This window comes from Lepidothrix coronata, unplaced genomic scaffold (genome assembly GCF_001604755.1).
Source record: "Lepidothrix coronata isolate B3197 unplaced genomic scaffold, Lepidothrix_coronata-1.0 Scaffold44, whole genome shotgun sequence".
Classification (NCBI taxonomy): Eukaryota; Metazoa; Chordata; class Aves; order Passeriformes; family Pipridae; genus Lepidothrix; species Lepidothrix coronata.
In genome coordinates this window covers 5,289,405-5,314,844 of record NW_016690224.1, presented here as the reverse complement: position 1 = coordinate 5,314,844, position 25,440 = coordinate 5,289,405, and the positions used below count along the sequence as shown (strand labels likewise).

Below are 25,440 nucleotides of genomic sequence, written 5' to 3'. Positions count from 1 at the left end.
AGGGCAGTGTCTGGCTCCGCATCCAGCACGCCGGATGGCATGGTTTTGGAGAGGCCTGGCTTAGTGAAGTTATTCAAGCCAACGGCAGCCTGGCAACCGGGCGGCCACAATGGGAGCGCAGGAGGAGGAATGTTTCCACATGCCTGATCAATGGGAGCAAGGGAGACAGCAAAGCAAACAGAAGCTGGGAAAGAGACACAAAGAGAAAGCAGCCTTTTCTCTGCTCAGTTCCTTTCATTTGTCACAGCTCTTTGTGCAGCTGATGACAACGGAGGCCCTTCGGAGGCTAGTTTTAGGGAGTTTGGTTTTTCTAATTAAATAAAATGCCGTGTCCTTTTTATTCACTTGTCACCTTCCCGCTCGCCAGAAAACCCCCAAGAGCAGCCCCATCAGCACTTGATCCTCCTGCTCCACGCACCTCCCAGGAGCCCCAAGTACCTCTTTCTCCCTGGGAAGGTAGAAAGGCACAAGCACCCCCTCAAAACAGCTCTGTGCTGGACACGCTGCCCTTCCCGAGCGCCGGCAGGGCCCTGCTCGGGGGCTGCAGCACAAGCCACCCGCGGCCCCCCGGCTGCTCATTATGGGAATAAAGAGCCCAGCAAAGAACAACTTCTCTGGAGGTGGCGTGGTCCCGCAGCAGCTGCTGACCAGACTAATGGGCAACTTTCTATGGGAACGAGGCAGCGTTCAAAACAGGGTTAGAGGAGAGTTGCCTTGGAAACTTGGACCATTTCTGCTGAGAGGCTACGATTTCCCTCGAAAGGTCCCAGACAGGATTTACCTGGGAGCCGACTGTGGGACAGAAACTCCTGCAATCTGCAAAGCAGCTGGGGGATGGAGGCAAAGGAGGGGTTTCAGGACAGAGGCACCAGCGTGCTGGTGCTGGGTTGCATGGTGACAAACAACTCCAAATCCAGCCCTGTTGCATAAGCAGTGGTGGGAGCCCAAAGTTGTTTCCTCTAATTACTATGCAAGAGTTCACAGCGACAGGCCTCCTCTTGTGCAGGAGTTTACTGGAAAGGTCCTCCCTGGCTCCAAGGCAACACCAAGCAAAGCAACAGGAGAGAGAGTTTGGGGGTAAGCTTTCCTGCACTGAGGCCAGAGCAGAGGTTATTCTATCTCTTTTTAAAAAAATAAGTCTGTCTGGATGTATGAAGCCCTAAAAAACAGAGAAACCTTTGGGCTGCTGAGGAACGGGAGGCAGGACACCACACGTCCACCAAAACACAGGCTTCCCCTCGTATGAACAACTCCATCACCAAGCAGCCAGGGCTGCAGAAGCTCAGCTCCAGCCCCCTTGAGCATCATGAGTACAAGAAAAGGACTAGTGATCCTGCATGTGCTTTAGGAGGAGGGAACTTCTGTTTTGAACATGGCACTGTTTGGGATCTCACCAGGTTAGGGTCAGGATGCAATCAAACCAGACAAAGGAGCTCCAGCAACAAAAATCAGTGAATGGCAGCATAAGCTCAAGGAAATAGAATGAAACTCAGTCCTAATCATGGATGTAACCTTGGGTCAACAGCACAGGTTGCTGCCCACTTCCAACAGCCAAAGACATAAATAGCCAAATATAGGCTTCTCAGTATTCATGGGCAGAGGTTCCAGGCTCCCCAGGTGGACAGCAAGTTCTTCTGACACCACCTCTTTCTATTTCCAGGACTTACATTGAGATAAGGGATAAACCTCATGGGTTCTCAGTAGTCCTGTGTCTCAGTCAATCAGTGGGGCTGATATTGCACCAGACATTTTGGCAGTCAGGCTCTGAAGTGACCAGGATGCGCAGTTCTACCAGCTTCTGATGACCCTCCACCTGAATTGCACATCACACTCTGCATTCTCCCCTCTCCTTTGGGGGTTCAGCCACATCTGCGTTAGCAGGTCAGGTTAAAAGAAGAACCCACAAGCCCTTTTTCACAAAAGCTAAATTCCAGCAGTGTTGGGGTTTCCTCTGCCCCACTCTGGAGGCATCAGGGGGGTGACACACTGCCTCAGTTTCACTGTTTTCCCCACCTTCCCATAGTGTCATCTGACATTTTGCTGGATAATAATGTTTGTGAGATGTTCATTTAACAATGTAATTGCCTCTAAATAATAATAATTACAATTACTAAAAAAGAAGATTCTACCCTATCCCTTAACACCAAGTTGTTTGTTGCCATATAATCAGCAAACTTGCTTTTGGGAAGCATCCCAATTTCCATATCAAGTATATCACTGCCATCCCAGTCCTGCCTGGCTCTTCCACTGCCCCCAGACATGTGCTAAGTGCCAGCCTGCAGCTGAATGAAGATCAGGAGCCTCCCCTCCCCAACTTCAGAGAGAAAAAACCTCACTACACAGACATTACCTACTCCTTCAAACTTATTCCAGAGTTCCTTGAGCCTTCTTGTAAGGAAGGAGAAATCCACCTTCACTCCTGCTCAAAGGATTGCTTTCATTAAGGCCTCTATAGATTTGCAATGACAAGTATTTGACCTGCTTCAAAAATATTCATGAGACTCTCACATGCATTCACTAAGGGCAGACAAGCAAAATCCTCAGCTCACGTTCTCCCGAGGTCTCGGGGTGCTGATGGCAATATACATCCTAATTACAATATAGACCATATTGAGAATAAGACCTTGTCAGCTCTGGCGACGCTTTCTTTGAGTCAAAGAATCTGGAAGTGATTGCGATTATTTCTCAGTAGATCAGAAAAAAGTCTAACCACGTGCGTGCAAATATCTTTAAGTAATTGCCCTTTTCCCTGGCCTCAGTAAGCAGCTTCCAAGACAGGCCACAGGGAACATTTGAACTGCACAAGGAAATTTAGATGCTCCCATAGCTTGGGTTGCGCAGAACAGCAAAATGTGCTGCTCCCGTGCAGCAAAAAATTACAATTCTCAGGTATGAAGACTGCCAAGGCATTCCATTATGGTATTCACTAAGCTCTGAAACAAAAAGATCACTCTTCTTTACAGACAGTGCACAGTGTAACATGCATGGGACAAAACAAGCAGGAAAAGCAGCATTCACTCCCCACAGAATTCCAACCAGTCACTGCAGACTTCCAGAAATGTTGCAGAGCTGTGCAAAATGCAACGCAAGTGGTTCCTTGTGGGGAAGAAAAGCAAAGTGTGTTCCTTCCTAACACAATCACTGCAAGGCAGAGCAGTTCTCACATAGCTGGTGCTGCCCTTTCACTCTTGCACCTGCTGTGAAGACACCATCCCGGTTAGTACCAGCACTCTACAGCTCCCTGCTCCGCCTCTCTCAACAAGATCCTTCTGTGCTGCCTATGGATTCATCCCAAGATAACATTCTTTGGTAGAAGGACAACCTGCTGATGGACACATGCAATTAGTAGCCTGCTGACAGGTGCCCTTTCAGCCTGTCTGTGGCCCCTTTTACTCAGGTAAAGCTGGCACAGCGATCCAGCCACTCATCCTTTGTTACAGCTCTATAAAGTGGAGGAAATAATTCAAAAAGTCTTAAAGGGAACCTCAGGGTGGACAGAGAAAATGTGATAGGTATTTCATAACTGAGGGAGAGGCGGCATTTTATCACTGTTGAAACGGCTCTCACTACTGAATCAATAACTGCTTGAGCTTTTTATGATTCTCCTTAGCACAGGTAATACCACAACAAGGCAAAGAGCTGCCACCTGCAAACACATAAACAAGTAAATCTCAGAGGGGAGAAGAGGTGGGGCGGAAAGAGAGCTTTTTTTTCCCCCGAAATACTGGGTTAATCCCAACTGAAAGGGGAATACTTCCTCTAACAGCCTCCCTTTCAGTCTTGTGACAATGTGACCCCGATGCAGACAGTGCACAGGTGATGCAGAAAGCACACAAAAGGCAACTGGGATGGTGGTACTGCCCCCACAACCTGCTGGTGTCCTGCAGATTACAGGGCACACACCATACCCATGACCAGATCTCCCAGCAGCCTAATTACACAACCCTGCCACAGGGGTCAGCCCCCAGGAAAGGAAAGTCCTTCAGGCATATCACATCAGAGCTCCTTGAGATCACTCCCACTTACTCACGTCAATCCCACTGGCACACAGGCACCACAGCCTTGTACAGTTGTTTTCTGAGCAAAACTGGAAGCAGAGTGATCCCAACACATTTTGGTATGGTGCAAGCAAAACAACTTCACGTGGCTACAGGACAGACTGCAAATGTTTGTTATAATGCCCTCTTCCGCCCACAGCCCTACAGCCCTGATGAAAATCAGAGAAACCCATCCCTTTGGGTACAGTCTGTTCTTGGCCACAGCACATGTGGGTGCCAGAGACAAAGCACAGGGCAGATCCAACCCTGTTTACTTCGCCACTTGAGACCCTGACCTTGACCATCCACTTGGCAGAGGATGTATGTGGTGTTCAGAAGTTGCTCCCACCAGTGTTTAGGCTTTTCCCCTTTCTCATGGATATGTTACACAAAGCACAGCCCAAGGTTACCACAGGTACATAGTTGTGAAAACCAGACATCCTTTCTTTAAAAACCCAGCAGTCTCCCCTTGGCCTGCCACAGCCTGCTCAGACATTCCTCCAAACCCAAGGAAAGTGGCTTTTAACCTGCTCCCACTTACAGAAAAACCTTTACAGGTTTTTCACTAGAAATATGGACCTATACATAGTGACCTTCAGCCTGCTGAAAATACACCACAATTCTGTTGTTAAGCACATAGTAAGAATCCTTACAAGCAGAGAAGGTCTTAAGCTGGGTCAACCAGGATAACAAGAAAAAATTACAATTCATTGTCTTTACCTAGGGAAGGAATGTTCCTTTGCTCCAGTGAAAAGCTGTTTATTGCAGAGAGCTCAGGCAGGCTGACTCGTGCAGCCCATCCCTCATTTTGCAGTGATCAGCCAGGCTGTGCAGTGCAAGGGAGAAATCTCTTCTGGCTTGCTGTCTGACTTAGCGTGGGGGACCAAAGAGGAGACATGTGAGTGCTACCCATAACCACCACTGGAATTAAAAAGCCATTTGTACAAAGCCATCACTAACCTCCTATATAGCCTGCCAAGGTCTATGACCAGGCACAGAAGTGCCCTCCTAATAGCTCTGCTCTCTCAGAATAGCTCACCCTCTCAGAAAGGCTGTGACAGCTGATCTCCCTTACACCACTTAGCACCTGATGAGCAGTAACTGGGAAGGGGATGCTTACAGGTGGCCACTGTGATGTGCATCTCAATACTGGGGGCCTGCCAGAGACAGAGTCCTGCACAGATCTGGGGAAAGTGGATTTCATTACCCCAGAATTGTGTCAGTGCAGCAGGTCAGCCCTCTGCTGCAAAGTCACTCTGTCCTGCTCCCCACAGAAAGTCGGCTCGAACTCCAGGAGCAGCAAAAGCTACCATCTCATTTCCTCTGTCATCTATGTTGTCTTAGCATTAAAAGCCATATGAATCCACAGAGATAAATCCACCCACCTCTGCAATTCCGGAAGTGTTTGCATCCTTCTATCATACTAAAACTGCCACGCTAATGGTGCCCAGCAGCAATTCCCCATCCTGCCTCTTGGCCATGTCAGAATAGCTCTTAGTGATTTTCTGTCATGCTAGAAGAGTTTGTCAGCTTGTCTCACGCCTTGTCTCGCCAGTTCTGGTGATACTGGAGTATCCAAAAGGCATCCCACAACAGCCCTTCACGAAAACAACCACAGGGCTGAGTACTGAAACTGGCCACTGTGTCTGCCAACAGCTCTGAGGAGCTAATTTGAACCAGGCCGAGCTGCATGGACTCAATAATTAAGAAAGAATGTACGTGAAGCCAGTATATTAAGGGGTGAGAATGCATTTCATGTCTAGAGAATTAAACCATTGTAATCAGAGGAGAAAAAAAAAATCTGAAGTAAAATCCTTGCACAGACCTTGACTATTCCCTCAGCAGGACAAACCTGATGACTAGTTGTTGTTTACAACGATAAGGTCAGAGGAAAGGCCATTTCCTCTCAACAATTGTCAGAAAGGATTAAAACCTGCATTCAGGCTCTCTTTGAACTAGCAGGTACTCCATTCCCCGATGGTATCAGGATCCATTCAGCGAGGTCTCCGGCAGCCTCCGGGGCATGTCTCCATAATGCCCCCATTGTGGGAGCATGCACAGCACCACTTCCTGCGGTCACTGCAGCTTTATGAAGCTTCACCCTTGTGGTCCCGTACCCAGGGCAGGAAGCAATCCTGCAATCACTGCTTAATTAGTCATTTCCCAAGTCTGCCTCGGATGAGAGCTGCTGCTGCTTGTCAGCTTCTGGAGAGGGAGGCTGGGAATCAGCAACATCACTACCACACTGGGGAAGAGAAGTTGCTTGCAGGGTTTGAGGTGCAGACACTGAGCTCAACGGGCCACATTCTCCATTTCCACTTTCTTTTTTTTTTTCCTAAGTGGAAGGATTTGAGCGGATGAAGGGGCCGTTGCACCTTCTGCAAGTCAAGACAAAAGCTGATTTATAACACAAGCGGCTTTATTTTTGTTGATCTGTTGTTATGGGCTGGGCTTTGGTTGGCTATGGTTTTGTTCTGGGTTTTGGTTTTGTTGTGGTTTTGCTTTTGGTTTTTTTTTCCTTGAGAAATAGCATCTTTGATACAAAGCACATCCTTCAAGAGAGGTCTGTTCCAGGAATTCCAGTTGCATACTTTCCTTTGTGGAAGTCAGTACTGAGCCTGAGAGGCTGGATACATGCAGCTACAGCTTTTCCAAGTGAGCTCATTGGAAGAGGTACCTCTTACGGCACAGTCACCAATTTGAAAAGAATGAGAGTTACATAGTATTAAAATACTTGCCTAGATAATGAGTGTTTGTGTGTGGAGGAATGCTAAAGGAAAAAATATGTTTGTTTTGAGGCCCACCTGTTTTGCAAAAACATGATGATTTTTCTGTTTAACAAAATAAATTTGGTATTTCAATAATATCCAAAAGACCTGTTCTGGCATTTTCAGTGTACTTGGCATTATTGAGAAAAGCTTTTCAAAATAGAAAAAAGTATATACAATTATTTAAGAAGTTAGATGAAGCTATATAAAATAACTTTTTTCACTTTAAAGACACTGAAATCAGATCTCTGATCAAATAAACCAATGTTCTCAGAGTTTCTTTTGTAAGAAAGTTTGATTTAAAATTAAATGCATTCTGGAATGGAAAAGGTTTTGAAAGCTCAACATTTACAAGTAAAATGAGAACTTCACTCTTTCTCTATTCCCAGTTTCCTTTGCTGTAATGAAATAATTAGAAAAGTGGTGTATGTGATAATTTCCTTGTGACAGTGGGACAGCCCTGCTTTTGATAAGTGTGGGTGAAGCAGGGAAAAAAAACAGAAGAAAACCCCTAACAGATCAGTGATCCCAATGAGAAATTTACATAAATTTCAAGAAACTGGAATCCACAGAAGACTGATATGAGAAAAACTGACTCTAGTGTAGAGCAGAACTGGTGAGGGAGTTATAACATTAATTATTAGATATCCCATGAGAAATTCCTGCTCTCTCCCCAGATATAGTGTGTAACTTCTTACAACCTTGTTCAAATCATATCTTGTAACATGCTGGATCAGTCTCTGTACAGGGTTAATGCACACAGCTTCCAGTAGCTCAGAGTGCAGGCAGAAAAAAATATGGATTTTCCACAAAAATTGTGCAAGTATGTCCTCAGAAGGGTTTTCCCCCCCTCCCTTTTTCCCTGTAAGGCCATACTAACCCTGGCAACAACCAAATCCAGAAGACATGGGGGTGAGATAATGTCACGTGAGCATCCTTTCTCCTCAGCCACTCAAGGAGATGAGTGGCATCTTCGTGGCATCTTCTCCATGCTCCCTTTGCTCTTCTGTTACGTGATCTTCCTCTTGAGCTGAGGTTTCTTGCAAAGTGTCAAAACACAATAAGAAAAATTATTGTTAAGACTGGCACTGATGAGAGAAGGATGCAGAAGAGAGCTGTGAAGAGCTCAGGAACACCTGTGAGTTTATCAGCTCCATCCCTCACCTGGGGGAACAAAGGCTCAGCATCCAGCATTTCCATAGCACCAATATCCATTAATAAATTGCTCTCCTAAGAAAAGAACAGATGTGACAAAGATTGTTCCAGGGTCTGTAGCAGACCACAGCCAAAGCAGAAGAGCCTAAATGTGCTGGGCTGGGATGGCAACTGGGTTCCATCTAGGAGGAATTATTCTTACACTCAATTCATCAATTTTCAGGCAAGTGATTCCACAGGCGACGTTGACTTGATTAAACAGAGCCATAATGACAGTGAGTGTAGGGAAGCATCCAGCCAAGTATGCAAACTAGCCTTCTCAGCCCAGAATAAAAGCTTTCTAACCAATAATTTCATGCTTTTATCTATACGATCATTAATACAGATACCAAACAATGCCAGCTCGACGTGGTGTCAAAGGCTCTGACAACCTCTAATTGATAATAAATAATTCAATTTCTGTCCCAATCCAAAACTGCTGAATCTTGGGACATGTTCCAAATAAATGATTAAAAAGAACTTTGAACGTAATTATATCTAACACAATTGGGGATATTGCCCAGATGAAATTTACAGCAACTATTCAGAGTACAAAATTTCAATGACACTGGCACCTCCTTATGCCTACTAGAGAATGAAATGTGTTTTACCCAGGCAGTGGCACAGAGTGCATTTTTTTACCAACAGCTGTATGCCAGCAACTCGCCCAGGCCAACCATCCTTCCCACAGAGGTGCAGTCTTTCCCAAAAACTCACAAGAAAATTTGGGAACAGGATTTTGCCACAGTCAAATCCCCATCGTTCTGTACGTGCAGAACTGGATCCTCTTTCTAATACAACTGATTTCCCCCTCCCTCAAAACTGCTTACATTACAATTAACAAAAGTTTCTTAAGAAATTAACACTCCTTGTTTCTGGAAGGAAACTAGGGCAAAGTGTTTCAGCAAGGAAAGTGACCTAACAGCACAATCCTGAAGGGATGAACGCAGCAGCTCAGAGGCACACCAGTTGTTCCCAGTAATTCCCAAACTCCAAAGCCAGAAGGATCTCTGAACACTTATTAGTGAAAACACAGGATACGTATTTACAGAGACATCCTTATACAAGATTTGACTCCTATTTTTCTCTCTCGTGTAAATCCTTGCTGAAATCTTACTTTCTGAATGTGTAAATGAGGGATGATGACATTAACTGTGATTTACTTGGACGCAAATTGTTTTGAATGCAAATTTTTAATTTTCTTAGGAGAATGGTGTATGCCACTGACCTGAAGAAGTGATGGCTTTTAAGAACCTCGTAGATCTGCAGCAGTTATTTTACTGAGCTCGTATGGAAATTGTAGAAATGCACTTCCCCTGTAAAATCTGTCCCATTTCTTTATTCCCAGTTCCTTCTTGAAAACTCAACATCAGCATCACTGGAATCCCCAGGCTCACGAGGCAGTGACAGCAACCAGTGTGAAGATGTGCCAAGAGATCTGTATTGTTTATCTATAACTCTAATGACTCCCTGGACCTACTTAGGCTTGTTTCTCAGTCTTTAACATACAACTTGCTATTTATGAAGACACAAAGCAACAGAAAAACCCAAGAGCTCTTCATTGTTCACAACACATTGTTCTGGACACTCATCTGTGTTTACCTGGCAGAGTGGTCAGAGGCAGCAGCCAGCCTGAAGCAAAGAGATCACCTGCAATGTCTGCAGGATCATGAGAACATCTGAGAAAATAAAAGAAGTCCCTAATTTGACTCAATTGCCACGATCAGGTGAGCCAGGCTTTTTTCTTCAAGAAAAATTCCCTTACAGGTGAGAAACCAAGTGATTCTTTACTGTACGTCTTTTTATATCAGATACATTCTCTGAAGTATCTACTACTGATCCCTGTAATAAAGAAAATGTTATATAAACCCATGCTCCAATCTAGTGGTGACAGGGTAGTAAGAATAATGAAACTTTGCTGCCTTCCTTTAAAAAGGAAGAAAACTTATAAACTACTGTTAAAACCTAATATTTGAAATGACTGGATTTTCTTTCACAGCAATATTCAACATAAATTATAAGTTAAGTTGTATAAAGTAAATTATATAAAAGTGTGTGTGTGTAAGTATATATAAAAAGCAGAGCGACTAAGAGAAGATTTAAATATCAGAGAATACAAGGATGCTTTCCTTATGCAATCTCAATTGCACACACAAACTAGCCCAAGATCTCATATGTCTTCATAGCCTTGGTGATGTTGATGTTATTTTCCAGGATAATGGAACAGTGGAACCCAGGCACAAAATACTGTAATGTCAGAAATCACTCTGGAAGTTGCTGAGAGAACTGGATTGAGCTCTGTGACCTGGTAACGTTTTCACAGCCAGGTCACAGGTACAGAGTGTTTGTTCACAGAGTAACTTAACAATCATTAATACTTTGTGGTTAGGCCATATATCTATAGGAAATGTGTTCCAAACACTCTGTTATGCAAAGTTTATTAAACATGAGTTTGCAGCAGAGAGAAGTAGAAATGCAGATGTATTAAAAAGATGTCATCACCTCTTTGAAATGTTTTTGTCTTGTCTGCTGTAAACATCCATATCTACTCCATTTGCAGTGGTACAAAGATGGTAACAGGCTAAGCTTGTAGCAGCAGCCATACTCTAAGGGCTCTTAGCCTTCCTGAGCAGACACAGTGTTAGTGCTGCTGAGGTGAACTCAGTTTAATAGGTTGCTACTTAGAGGCTTAGACTGATTTACAGGTGTTTGCCCTGAAATATGACCATCCGTGTCATCACTGCTAATCCTCTCCCATCTCTGCAATGCTCCCACTTCAACAGACAGCTATTTTCAGAGGAGAAAACCCACATATACACCAAAAACCAAGAGTGCTCTCTAAATCTCCTCCCACAGGAAGGGCAGCCTGACTATCACACCCCCGACAAGTTGTCTGGAACAGCACAACACGAAGCCCTCAGTTGCCTCTGTCACGGCGGGTGTCAGCCACCTGCATGTGACAGTAATAACAGGGATGTCACAGGCAGAGCACACACAGACCTCGCATCCTCCTCCCTGGCAGCCTGGTAGAAAACCTCCTGTTGGCAATGCAAAGCCTGGGAAGCATAGCTGCCTGCTCCCACTGTGTCCAGGAGAGCAGCGTTTCCATCTTTCTCTGCTGAAGACTTTTCTTCTGCTTGCTCTCTCAGGCTTCTGACCCCTTGTCTGCAATGGACTTTCTTTCCAGCTTGCAGCCCAGTTTTGGATCCTGACACACTGCTGGAGACCCAGGCTGACAGATCCAATGGCCAGGGCACTGTGACACCCTGGACCTGGTGAATCAGTTCCTATTCCCTGCACACACTGCTCCAGCACTGTGGTAATGATTTGCAGACATACATGAGAACAAGGTTCATAGTCTAAGTATACTAAACAAAAAATTATCTTGGGATTGAATGTAAATTTACAAAAGTAGATAACCTTTTTCCCTTAAGTAATACATCACACAGGTACTGACTGTGTTGCATTCATCTGTCTCTAAGCTAAGCTTACAGACTGCTGGGTATGGTTTCTAGAAATCTACCACTCACAGCAAAATGCAGCTTCTAGGAGCTCAAGGCCATGCCAAGTCTCACATACTGAGCATAAGATCTGGTATCCTCGCTGCTGTTCTTTGCTCCATACACACAGAACCTGAATTTTAGCTATTTTGAAGCACAGTAACCCTCCCTGTCACTTCAGGATTTTTAGATGGCAGATATGTTGGTTTGGCAGGTCATGGTGAGCTTCACAGCTTTGCAGGGCAACTGAGGGACAAAGTGCCTCATCCATCTTCCACCATCAGGAGAACTGGTGGTAGAAGGAAAAGCCTGGTGTTGGGGACACTTGCCCATCATGTGGCCCAACACATCTGCCTAGTGGGAGACACACAAACCTATCACAGAGCCTAAACAATGACTCCGAGATCAGGATCTCAGTCAACTCAGTGTATTCCACAGCTTAGAGAATCAGATGCAGAGGCACAGGTCTCCCACTCTTTACCCTAAAAAGAAGTCCAGAAAGCCCCTAAAAATTTTCACAGACTTTCCAAGCAGCCAAGCAGAAACCAAACATTAAGCCAAACCACACGAGCTAGAAACAGAGACAAAACTAGATGAAAGTGCACAGTGAATGTGAGTTTCACATTCAATCTAGCAGAGAAAATTCATCTCTGATGCTGTAAAAGAGTCACATTGGAGCTCACAGCACTGCAGGAGCAATCCTGCCCAGATTTCCCTCTTCTTTTCAGTGCTACGGAACCAACACCTCCAGCAGAAGTTGATGGTGCCTCTAAGTGCTGACAGTGCAGGGATCCCACTCCCTGCAGCACCGAGTACAAGGGACCCCTCACGTGCTTCATGTTTCATCTCCATCCCTCCTATTCTTGGCCTTAAAAGTATGGCAGTATTTTGAGGTATCTGAGTGTGTGCCAACAGACTGACACTGCCCCTCAGTTTCTGTGGATGCTACCACCCTCCAAAAGTCTTCCTTGGGATAGACAGCTGCACGTGTGTATTTCTACCCTGTTCAGTTTTCCCAATGGCTTCCTCTCTCTCTCTATTCTCTTCCCATCCCCTCCCAGCTTTTTCCAATATATCCTGCTTCTGTTGTTCCTCTGCTGTGTGAGCAGTTCTCTGTCTATTCTTCCTCTTTTTTTTTTTTTTTTTTGCTTTAGCTCTGCACAGCAGCTACTTGCTAGTTACTCACAATCCCAATAATTTAGGTCAAAAAGCCCAGTGAATCTGATGTGGTTTGTTTCACATAAAAAGAGTGAAATTGAAAACCACCTTATTCTTCTCAGCTGAAATGCTGCATCCCTATTAATTCAGGTGTATAAATAACACTCTCTAATACTGCATCAAGGGCTCTGCTGTGTGATTAAACCTGCCTCCCTGACCTGTAATTAGAAACTTTGCCTCTGAAAGGCAGTTTGCAGAGAGAAAAGGGGAAAGAAAGAAAGAGAGAAGGAATCAGCTCTCAGACCCAACAATTTTGTTCTTAATAAATTATTCAGAGTTTTTGAAAGTTGAGATGGATTTCCATCTGCTAGCATTAAAGACCCAAAGGGAAGAAGAATTGAAGGATTCTCACAGCAGAACACAACAGTACAGAGCGTGGGGCTGGAAACCAAAAGTCAGCTGAGAAGTTCATCGTGTCCTGTGCCTGTCCCTGCCCCGTTCACTGCTGCCTGTGCACACCTGGGCTTCCAGCAGGTCTCAGGGTAGTGCAGAGTGACCCTCCACCAGAGTCCCACCGAGCTAGAGAGACATGTGTTTGGGATATAACACTAGAAGAAAACCCCCAAGTTCCATTAATGTTTTACAAATGTCAGCAGAATTAGATAATGAACATGTGAAATTGTGATGGTCATGAGTACAGAAACAATACAGGGATGAGGCTGCATGGTCCCACACCAGGACTATATAACCTTTCCAAGACATGTACTTTAAAGATTAATTATAAATGATTAAACTGATTTTTCGCTCCAGGGGCAGTTAGACAGTACAGACCATTGTACTATTAGTGATGGTAGTCACTGTTAGTTGCAACTCCAAGGCACATTTTATGTTATAAGGTGAACTTCTCACTTGGAAGTGTGGAGATAGTAAACAGGTTTTTTCCCCCTGGAGTCATAGTAAGAAAAAATACTATTCCTTCCACCAAATGTAGATTCATTTTAACAAAAAAAAAACCACAAATACAACACAGAAATAAAATATTCCAACTTTTGCAGTGGATGTCAGTTACCTTTTCTCTTTCCATAAACTGGGGATAGAACAGGCTTTAGAGCACCAGATAACACAGGTGATGAACCGGCCCCGGGATGAGAAGTCTCTGGCCTTGAGTATTTGGCAGCTGTTTCCAGAGCTCTGCTTGACTTCAGATCAGAGAGATTTTGCAATGAATTCCTCCTCTGGTTACACCTATAATCTTTGTGTTGAGGGTGTGACTGACATCATAGTTTCAGTCTTTTATGTTTTCAGGCTCAAGTTTGCAAGGCCTCACACCAGGGGAATCGAGAGTCTGATAATTTTCTACATAACTGTCTTTGTCTAGGAACTTCACGAGGTTGATCCAGGGTTTCAGGAAAGCCTTATGAACTGAGACACCAGGCTTAAGGAGACTTACATGAGAGAGGAGAAACCTAACTTTTACACATCAAGGACCCTTTGGTCAAAATGCCAGACCTCACTGAATTCTCCAATGCTTCATATCTTCTACCGTGTTTTTTAAAAGGCACAATTTTAACACAAAGAACAGGTTGAATCTACTAAAATATTAAACTGTCACTAGTGGAAATGCCTTCATTCCAGTCTGCCTAAATTCATAAACGTATGAGGTACAGAGCCATTGAGGACCACAACCCTGATACGAGGGTGTGGATCCATGAAACAGAAGAGTCCTTCAAATTCAATAACAACAACTTTAAGTAATCTTTTGTGTTTGCAATGTGGTAGAGTCCAAGTTTATCACAGAGCTGCCAGAACATAAATCTGATACAAACTACTTTGGATTAGATAGCACAGCAGAAAGAGCTTTACTGGGATATTGTGACAACTTTCATGAACTTTTTAAAGAAACAGAACGTGGAAATACTAGTAGTGCTGTTAAGTTACTGCCTTGTGGTCTTGAACACCCAGGACTAAGAAGGGAAGAAGAAAAAAGCTAACAAATTCAGAAAATAGAGCAGTACTTGAACCTTGTATTAAGCTGTGTTTGTTTTTCAACTGGACTTCTAAGTCAGTTGTAGTTAAAGCTGAATCCTGTGAATCGAGAGTGCTGTACCTTCCTTAAATGCAACCATGGGCTCTCCTTCCCCGTTTTAACAAATCCTCAGTGGCAATTGTGTCACTTCACTATGCCTGCCTTTGAGGGTCTCTCTCATCTTTCAACATTGGTATGCAGGTACATAAGCAAAAAGAGATAAAAAGAACTAGGAACACATCAACTTCCAGGGACTACCTGCCCCTGCATGGTACCTTCACCCACAGGGAGTGCCTGGTAGTCCCTGAGATGCCTCCCCTCTGCACTAGCACAGGGAGGAGCAGCATGTTCAGGGTGAGTACTTGTGTGCCTCTGCTTGGAGCTCTGTCCAGCCCTGGGCTCCAGTCGCCTGCTCGACTTACTAACCAGTTTCTCTGGTTTCCAGCAAGTCATATATGGCCAGAATCAGCCCACATGGCTTGAAACCACCTTTCCCATCTGCTGCCATGGCCCCCCTTGCTCTTAGCAGCCATCAGAGCTGCTCAGAGTGAGGTGGCTGCCCATCCTCTGCTTCTTATTTCATGTGGGCAATTCACCATCTACAGCCGTTCCTTTGAAGATTTTGCTCTCTCGTGCAGGGATTTATTCCATAAGTCTCACTTCCTCCCCCCTGCACAAATGCCTCATATGTCACCTTTCCAGGCCTCTCAGCTCTCCCTCCAATGCCTGGGGCATGTGTGTGCCCCCGAGCAGGTTGTGTATGTGTTGCTGTGATCCTGGCATTTTCCTCTTCAGAAATCCCTTATTCTCTCCTACAATAGAATTTTAATGCCCCATCTACCTCCATTCCCTGAATAAATGGGTTCTCTAAATATCACTATCAGTGTTCCTGTGCACACTTACAATACTGTTCTAGCAGGGTGACCTCAGCTCCCTCACATCGAGGTTTCTGCGTGTTCCTCATCCTTTTTCCTTCTAACTTTGGATCTCCATTCTCCTCCAGTTCTGCAAAGGTTGCATACAAGCCCTGTATTTATCTGGTGACAGATCTTTGAGTGTGCTCACATGATAACTTTTCTAGAATGACAGACAGAGATGAGATAAAGGTATTGGTATGCAAGAGCTATCACTCAGTTGCTTCATCTACAAATGCAGCGGTATCTGCTTCCCAATTTTCCATTTTTGATTTCCTAGTATTTTCACAAATTAGTGGTGTTCTCTCTCACATGAATAATAGGAAGTGTCCGAAATTTTTGCAGTTGATCAGATGGAGCATTTAGAAGTTGTCCTGTTCCATGAAGTGAGACAGAAATGACGTCCAGATGAGCACACAGCCTCACAAGTTTAGCCTAAGACATTATGAAAACCAAAGGGAAACATTCATCATTCCAACCTTGAGCTGAATGAACCACAGTGGGATAACCTCCAGCTGATCTTGGGAAAAACAGGGTTTATGTAAGGTTTTCTTGGTGACATCCCAAGTGATTTCTAGATCCCTGAATAAAAGAAAAGATGGATCTGATGGTTTGCATGATTCCCAACCTCCAGACTGAAATACAGTACTTCATTGAAAGAAAAAAGAGGAGGAATTGTTCTGCATCTATTACACAACTTCCCTGCTCCTCAGTATAAATGTTTTTCTAGCCCTCAGAATGCAGAGAGGGTTCTGAAAATCGAGCTGGGTTTCTGTGGATCAACAGAGGTGCCATTCCTACATCACAGCTTTGCAGATATGATTAAAGCCTGAAGCACAATGCTGTGCTCCATGGGACACATCTGACCCACACACTGCCTTTTCAACTCTCCTTCTTCTAAATCATGTACATTATGAGTGAATAGGAAGAAAACGTGTAAACAAGAACAGAAAAGGTCGTTGCAAGTTCATTAATTCTGATCACTTAATAAGCTGTAAATTGAAGTGCATGAATTCCATTCTCCTGAACACCAGGATAAATTTGAAGAATCTCTATTGACTTAATTTATGCTGATATGCATTAGAATAGTTTCTGGCACAGTAAGAATCAAAATAATTATTACAGCCACACTCAGGACCAGAAGGCACCTAGTTCCCATTCAGTAACTAAATGAGGGCCAGACTTACAAAAGTAAAGAATTCATCAATTAAAAAAATTAATCTTCATTATTTTTTAAAGGTGGTGCAAAGGTATGGCCATGGAGCCTGGGAAGTTTAGGGCTGCAGGACTGGCCTGAAGAAGCAGAGTGACACTTTGCACCTACTTGATGAAAACATTGTGCTGTGCAAAAGAGTGACTACTGTCCTCTTTATCTGCTTCTCACAGAAGACAAAGATGAACTGCATACACGGAGGCAGAGCTGTTTGAATAACTTTGTCAGGCCCATATTCAGAGTGGTGCTGATACATTTCAGAGCTCTTTGCTTGCAGGTCCCCTCAGAGGTCACGAGGACTCCAGGAAGATATCTTCCTATGCAAAGACAAACATTGTTTTGGAATTCTTTACTCTGTGGTTTGGATGCTGTCCATAAAATCTTACACTAGCTTTCTTGGAAGATAAAACAATTGGCCACTGCCAGGGACCAAAAGGCATCCCAAACATCTTCACGAATACCTTAAGTTTCTGAACAAAGACAAAGGCATTGCAGTGGGAGAAACAACCTGAGAAGTCTAAAAAAAAAATTAAAATAAATCACTGAGGCTGCTCGGTTGCAATGCCACGAAGTTTCCTCTGTCTTCTGCTGCTAGTTTGTCTGCAAGGAAGTCCCAAGAAGGCAGATCTAAAGCGATGCCCTTGAAACATGCGGCTGGGACTGTCTGGGAATGATCCATGACGTGTCTGTCGAGCTCCTCCTGCCGGCTGCTCTCCCGGAGGCCGGGTTCGTGCCGACAGACCCGGATTTCGGTTTGGCTTTTCGGGAAGCCGAAGGGAGGCAAAGCTAATGCCACATCTTCCTTATGGTCATAGCAGTAATGCCTCTCATATCCCTGCTCATGCCCTCTCAGACAGACGGAGGTGCTGTGGTCCGTGCCAGGAGCTGGGCAGAGCAGCAGCTGTGGAGGAGCCTGGGGAGCCCCAGGAGCAAAGGGGAGCAGGGCTGGCAGCGAGGACAGCAGGGACAGGACCTCGGTGTAAACAGGTACAGGGGCACAGTGACCAAGCAAGAACAGCAGAGAACTCTGGTGAGAGTGACCACATTTAGCCAAGATCTCAGTGAGCCCAGGTCTGAGGCCAAGCCAGGAAGTCAAGTCAGGATCAGCAAGGTCCACAGGCAGGCACAGATACCCCTGCAGCCTACCCCAGACGAGGACTGAGGACAAGGGCAGCTCTGTGCCATGGCTCAGAGGCCTCAGAAGGCTTCTCCCAGCTCTTTGGCACACACCTCTAATCCCACATTACACTCCACCATATCATGACAGACCTTGAGCACAGGCAGCCAAACCTGTAGGACGGGGAAAAGAGGTTGTGAAGTCAGCTGGTGCACCCAGGGCCCTGTCAACACACTGCCCAGCACAGCCAGTGGAGAACGTAAAAATTATTGGAAGTGCTGACAAAAGAACCTGGGTACAAATATGCCACACAGGTTGAAAGTGTGAAATAATGGCAATCTGTACTTCAGCTGTTTCAGGGTCTGGTCAGGAATGACCTTTGCAGGGCACTATATGTGTGCTTTTGTTTTGCCAGTCTGTTGGGAAACCCTCCTTTCCAAGCCAGAGTAAACTTAAAACTGCCATTGGGATGTAATGACAAAGCCCCTCCAAATTTTTCACCTGTATTTTAAACCAGAAAAAACCCCAAATGTACACTAATCCTGGCTTCCCTTAAAAAATAATCCATCCACACCACATACTGTTCAACTGTGACATTTCAACTGCTCGGTTCTTTGGTCAAGCTATGTCCCAAAAGAAGAAAACAGATGAGACACACTGATACCCATTTCCTACCTCCTCCCTGGTGACATCTGCCATAGCCCTGCACTGGCAGGTCTCACAGGTAAGTGTGCCTGCATGGGGAGGTGAAACATCCTGAGGCAACAAAGTCCAAGTGGCAGGTAACAACTGTCTTCAAAAAGGGAGCTTGTTGAATCAGCAGGGAAAGACTAACCCTTTGGAAAAGGGTATCCCTGATTATCCTATTGAATTACAACAGGAGAAATCAAAGACAGACAGACAGGGGAAGGGGAAAAACAGGAGGTGAGCATCCCAATAGTGTTCCCAGCTGGACTGACATTGATACACTGCTTAGATAAAGCCAGTCTGCCCTGGAAAGGCTGAGTGGATAAAGTAGAGAGCAATGGTCTGCTGAAAAAAGAACATCTTTTATCAATATTGATTAAAAAAATTCTCCAGATTACGTAAGCTATTTTGAAAAAAAGTCACCTTTCCAAAGAGCAACCTGTAATTTTGCTGAGGTGGCCAGGGATATATTGTGTCTCCTTCCATACAGAGCAGTGAATGTATACAGGACTGCTACTAAATGTGGCTTCTCTGCCAAGCAATTGTATTCCTGTACTTTATGTTTCCAGTGTGAAAACTCTAATGAAACATTTTAAACCAAAGCCGTTTCCTTGGAGCTGCCTCTGACCTTCTTTTCCTTCTCTCTCAGCCAAATCTCCCTGCCAGGATGAATTCAGACCTAATGTCTGCTCCTCCCACCAGGCTTTTGGATATGTGACAATATCCTAGTCACTGGGAGCTGTGCCTGCTGGTGTCCATTGTCTTGTGTCCAGTTTGGGAGAGGGCTTTTAAGGAAAAGACCAGAATTAAATTCATGAAGAGTCCAATGATTTACTGGAATGACCAACCATGTAGCTACTTTCTGCACGCATCTATCAACAACTTGTGAGTCCTCAGTAATTAACTCATAGGACTCCAGCATAGGAATGGTTCAAGGCTCAAGAAGAGGCTTTTGAAAGTTTAGAAAACAAAACAAATAGACAAAACCAAACTTGAAATAATGGTCCAATCTAAAAATACTAAAAGGCTGTGCATCAGCTAGAGGGGGACTGCCTACCAACCTGTTACATTCCCTAACAGAGTCCCAACAGGCACAAAAAGGGGTTACACACTGCCCAGACAGAGCTGCTGGCTGGGCTCTGTGGAATGCATCTGTCCCAGCAGTTTGGTGATGGGCATAGCACAGCCGTGCAGCCTGATCACAGCCACTGCTGGGCACAGCCAAGGCACTCTATCATGACACTGAGGTCCCAGTGCAGTGACAGGAGATAACACAGGTGAAAGAAAGGAGCTGCTCGTAATGGAAATGCCAGCTGCATTGCTCAGGTAAAACAGGAGGCTCTGTGGGACAGGGGATACAGTGTGGCCAAGGCAAGGCCCTGGGTAATCCAACAACAGTGCTCATGGTATGATGGGGCACTACCAGAAGGAAAGCAAGTTACAGGCCTTATTTACAACCAGCCACAATCTGCAGAAACACTGTATGTATCATGTGTGCCTCACTTTTTATGATGTCATCTATACAGCCTGCCCTATATATTTTAGGTACATGAACAAATACATACCTTGGGAGAAAGTAAAACTTCTTTCTCTGTTATATCTCCTGTAATCAGACTGCAGACAAGGTGCAAAAAACTTTGCAGATATCTATCCAATTCCCACATTAAATCAGTGAGTTACTTGACAAATGCTTTCATTTAAAGACCAACTACCTGCTAGGAATTCACAACTAGGCTTGAGCCTTTTGTCTTCGAACTCTTAACTTTTCTTCCCCAGCCCCCTGCCCCCCCTTCCATCAGTGTTCTGCAATTTGCCAGCCTCCTTTATGTCTCAGTTATGTCTGCACAATGTGAGGCAGGCAGACCCATGTGCCCACAAACAGAAAAGCTCCTCCAGCTCACAATAACTCAGCAGGCTCCTGCGATTTTCAGAGCCTGCATTACTGTGTGCCCATGTCTGCTGTCAAATTACTGCCTGGACCCGGGCTCCATGGCTAACCTCAGACTTACCCCAAACATGAAACTGCCTCTGAGCCCTCAGGAACATTCATCTTCTCCTGCAGCTCTTCCTACACAAAGTGGTGTAAACCTGGCTGATGCTTCTAGGAAATAAAGAACAAGCTCACCCCTCCGAAGATGTGTTATGGTTTGATGGCCTCTTTCTGCAATCTACTGAGAGTGGCTGTGCTCCATGTCATGCATTTAAAACACATCAAAACAGATTTGAAGGGTGGACAGTTCTCCTGAGGTTTCTAAAGAAATATAGAGATGAAAGCCATAAAAAACAATCCTGCACACACAGCAGAGGTTGAAAAGTAAAATCTAAACATAAGTTAATTTTCCCTTTAGTGTAAGCTCTGGCAGTCCCAGGACTGTTCTAACTTCTAGATGCTTGTCATGGCTGTGACATCACAGCAGTGAGGGGAAACCCTGAGTACATTTATTACAACCTTAGTTGCCTTTCCTTAAACCCCTCACCCTGCCCAACTCTATCTGAGGCTGTGAAAAGACAATAATAATAACACGAAGCTGCTCCCAAAGTTCCTACAAGGGAAACAGTTATTTTCATGTCCTGCCTCACTGTAGATACCTGGACATAGGAAAGATGGCATGCCCAGATCACACAAACCTGTAACTGAGGCAAGTCAGAGATGTTATTGACTGTAATTGCTGTTGTCTGTCTCGACCCTCTCCTCGAGGTGTCTCCACCTCCCATTATAATGTCACAGCTAAGGGAGTTCCCCGGTGGTCTGCAAAGAAGCAAAAGAGCAAGTGGTTAAGAGAGAACTGACATTGTTTACACAACATTAAAATTAATTCTAAATCAACAATTCAGAGAAAGTAACATTATTGCATAAAAGCAGACTAAAAGAGATTTCACTGATACACGGTGCTAACAGCAACATTTTGTATATATAAAGCATTCTGTACCCAAAATCCTCAAAATGTTTTAGAAAAAAGAATACACTATCTTTCTCCAGTGTTTGGCAGAAAAAGTGAGGCATAGGCATTCACAGGGTTTTGTCAAAGTAACTGACAGTTTACCACCAGAAGGAAGAACAGAATCCAGGCTTTTCAATCCCTTACTCAGTTATGTGCATTACTTTAAAGCAGCCCTTGGATTTACTCATTTTAGTGTAGGTTGGGTAAAAGGGAGCACTAAAGCAGAAATATACATGTGTTCTACATCTTAAACCAAGATTTTCCTCCTGGAATGGCAATAAGGATACTCTGCAGCCTAAGGTTTTCTAGGCAGCCATAAAGCCTTCATCCTCTTGACTGTGCTGGTAGCCAGGATAACCCCCAGTCCATATTGTATGCCCAGTGCATGCTGCAGGAGGGAAAGATAACAAAGGCTGTGATAGAACTCCATCAGGGAAGTCCTTTTGGGCCCCATTTCCATCAGCTCATAAAAGGAACAGCCTGGACCCACATGCTGGGCTCTGCTAAGGCTGCTCCAGGCTGCAGCTCTTCATTTGCAAGAGAAATGACCCATTCGCTTCCCTCTGACCTCTGCAGACACTTCAGACTGCTGACCTCATCTGCCCATGGCTCCCACCACTGCTGGGCATCCTCAAACAGGTGCTCCTGGACTAAACCCTCTGCCTTCCCAGGCAAGCTGAACTAACACAGCTCCAAGAATCCCAAATCAGGGCTCCCAGGAGGCTGCTGGTGCATGGGCTGGGAACGTTCAGCCCTCAACACATTTATTTCCTGTACAGAAAAGCAGAGGTCGAATGAAAAGGAGGTAAAGACGAGAGGGTGTAAGTTTAGCTTTGTCAGCTGAAGTCAGAAAACACACTTGCCTGTGTGTGAGTGTGCACTTGACAACACAGATCTCTTTGCTGAAACCACTGACAGCTACACCTCCTGCTACTGTGCAGGTGTTCAAGAAGGTCCTGCAGCCCCTGTAGACAACCTTTTGGTTGGTGACTGGCCACTCTCATCTCTGCAGTAGATTTCCAGACTCAGTTTTGTGTCCAGGGATGAAAGGTGATAATGCTACTTCAGCAGGGGAATCCCCCTGCTTGCATTGCATCCCAGGAAAAAGACACATCTCTCCAGACATGCTCATCACCAGCCTCTACCCTGGCACTTGCAGTCTTATTACCAAGAGTATCACAACCCAAAGACTTCTGCTCTTAAGAGCCCCATTCTAAAGAGAAGATTACCCTGTCCACCACTAAGGACACAAAGGTGTTCAGTGGCTGAACTGGGAATTCAGTGCTGGTTTTAAGTCCAAGTTCAGAGTCCTACTCACTGGACTAATCTCTAGACAACAACATTTTTCTGCTTGGCAGAGAGGTGGAAGCCTTCGGGTCTGGAAGAGTACTGAGGTCCTCAGGTGGAGTCACAGATATAAGTATCACTAACTAATATCCTCTTCAATAAAAGTGGCATAAAACCAAAGGAAGCTAGGTCAGTTCTTCTGCTGGTCTCCAAAGAATACCCAATTATCAGAGTGAACATAACCATCTTTAATAAGTAAGCTGTTTTGGAAGCTGAACTGTTTGTTCCAAGTGCCACACAGACACCAGCTCTTGCTACTGGCAGAAGAGGCCTGTGAATCAGAGCCTGAAGTCTGATGCAAGAGAAGTTTGGGCGTCTCAAGCTGCTTTCCCCAGCAGAGAACAACCCTATTAGTTTGAGAAAGTCCCCTGCCTGCTTTCTCTCTGAGTAATTAAGAGTGAAATCCTCCTCTCAGTGACCCCAATGCTCTCAGCCTAGGCTGATTTACACATGAAAGGAACTCTCTGAGGGACTCTCTCCCTTTCACATTCACAACCAGGCAGGACCTATAAATAAAACCTTTCTGAAAACAGGAGCTTTCAAAAAGATCTGTGTATGTGCACAAATGTGTATGAGAGAAAGGGCATGGCTGTGTGCACTCGAGGATGTGTGTTTGCATGTGAGGCGTGGGTGAGAAGAATGTGCATTCAGACATCAGCCCCCCTGCAAACAAGTGTCCTCAGAAAAGTATCTGCAGGGATGCAGGAGTGTGCACAGGTATTGGGAGCACTTACAGGAGCCAGAGGGCATGTCCAGGCTGGTTTCCAGCTAGCACACTTCCAGGGGTTCACCCAAGTCAGCTGAGTCACTCTGGAGTTACACATGGAAAAAAAGAGAGCCGGTGAGAGCACAGTTGTGATGCACTTTCCCTCCACAAAGCAGTAAAGTACTTGCAGAACAAACACCAGTGGTTTGCACTGCTTTGGCTATAACGTGGGAGGTAATAGGGAATCAGGTCTCAGGGCATGTGTTCCTATGGTTTTGACAGAAGGTGAGATTTTTAAATGGCTGCATCTTCTCAGCTGCCCAGGAGAGAGAGAAAAGTGTTGCATTTTCCAGGGCTGTCATTGTTCAAAAGTAATTTTTAGTTTTCTGGAACACAAAACCCCTCAAAGTTTGAAAGATGAACAGAGATTGACACCATGAAAATGAAGGTCAGAAAATCAAAAGTACTGTGACTGCCTTTACATCAGTAGTTATAAACACAAAAATGCCTAGATATGGATCTCTATTGTCCCTCCCCCACTGTCCTCTTCATCCACGTGGCTGCACAGGATATCTCCCCTTCCATGAGGCCTAAGGAGGACCCTACACAACTTCCAGGAAGCTGGCAGTTAGTGTGACCCTGCCCTAATAAAAAACAGGTGAAACGGAGCCAACCGGGACAGACCACAGGGGTTCACAAAGCAGGTTCTGCTCTGTGGGTCTCTGCCCCTGTAAGAGGCAGTTTTTTAAGACCTGGCTACAACGTGATAATTTGAGAACTGCAAAGTATTCCACCCCACTCCTTCTGACCAGCTGAATCATTTGCTTTACTGAAACTGTGCCCGTGCCCTGTGCTAACACCAGCAGTCGGGATGTACATGTGGTAGAACCACTGGAGCTGCTCCACTACTTGGTGGGAGACTCCAGGGGGTGAGAGAGGGGCAGGAGACGTGCTGCACCCTGCACCCTTCTGACTTCATCCCTGATAATCGCAGCTTTCGGGTCTCTCCCCTCCCCAGTTCTTATGCAAACATTTAGAAAAATCAGGCAGAAAAAAAAGGCACAAAGCAGGAGACATAAGGAGTGCAAAGCCTCACAGGAGCGCACAAAGCACAAAATGTCTCTTCTGCCCGTTCAAAAGACTCTTCCCCGCTCCTTGCACTAGGCAGGAGTGTGTGAGCAGGGATGCAGAGCTCCCCTCCCACTGAGATCGCAGCTAAAGCCCTCCCCCAGTTCCCAGGGTCTTCAAATAGAGATTTGCATAGTAGTTCCAGATCATTCCCGAGAGAAGGGACAATGGCTCTCTCAACGCCCTCTTTCCCCCCTCCCTCCCTCCCAAAGCTGATAAAGCCCTGGTGAAAAGGGGAACAAAGGATTTACAGATGTCAGAATATTGATTTCTGCCGTTCCAGGACTACAGGAAGAAGATGAAGGAAACTTTTGCCCGCAGAAACTCTGTGAAGTTTGAGACACAGGCGCTATCTCTGCAGCACTTCTGTCTTATCTCAGCGTTTGTTAAGACAGTATCTGATGGAGGGAACGTTTCTATTCGAGAGGGATGAGCCTGAAAACTTGGAAACGCAGAGGCATAAGATTACAGTCTCCAATCCCAGAGAGCGCATTTGTTGTTCCCAGACCTGCTGAACGGAGAAGCGCTTCCAGTGAAAGCAGTTTGCCACCAGGCGGGCCGGGCCGGCATTGCTCCGAGCGCTTGGGATCCATCCCATCTCATCGGCGGCTCACGCTGTTATCCGTGCCCTCCTCTCTGCTATCCACCACTTCGGCTGGGAAAAAAAAAAAAAAAAAAGAAAAGAAAAAGGAAGGTGAAAAAC

At 45.1% G+C, this 25,440-nt stretch overlaps 1 protein-coding gene across 1 annotated transcript in view; it reads right to left on the bottom strand.

Annotated features, from left to right (window-relative positions):
- The window catches only part of MSI1 (musashi RNA binding protein 1), a 75,987-nt gene that overhangs the window by 47,896 nt on the left and 2,651 nt on the right, over positions 1-25,440 (bottom strand). Inside the window, exons 3-6 of the mRNA XM_017814371.1 lie at positions 25,246-25,392; positions 23,638-23,713; positions 21,243-21,363; positions 20,740-20,865 (exon numbers count right to left, since the gene is read on the bottom strand). The gene's annotated coding sequence lies outside the window, so the exon portion shown is untranslated. The remainder of the gene's footprint in view (positions 1-20,739; positions 20,866-21,242; positions 21,364-23,637; positions 23,714-25,245; positions 25,393-25,440) is intronic.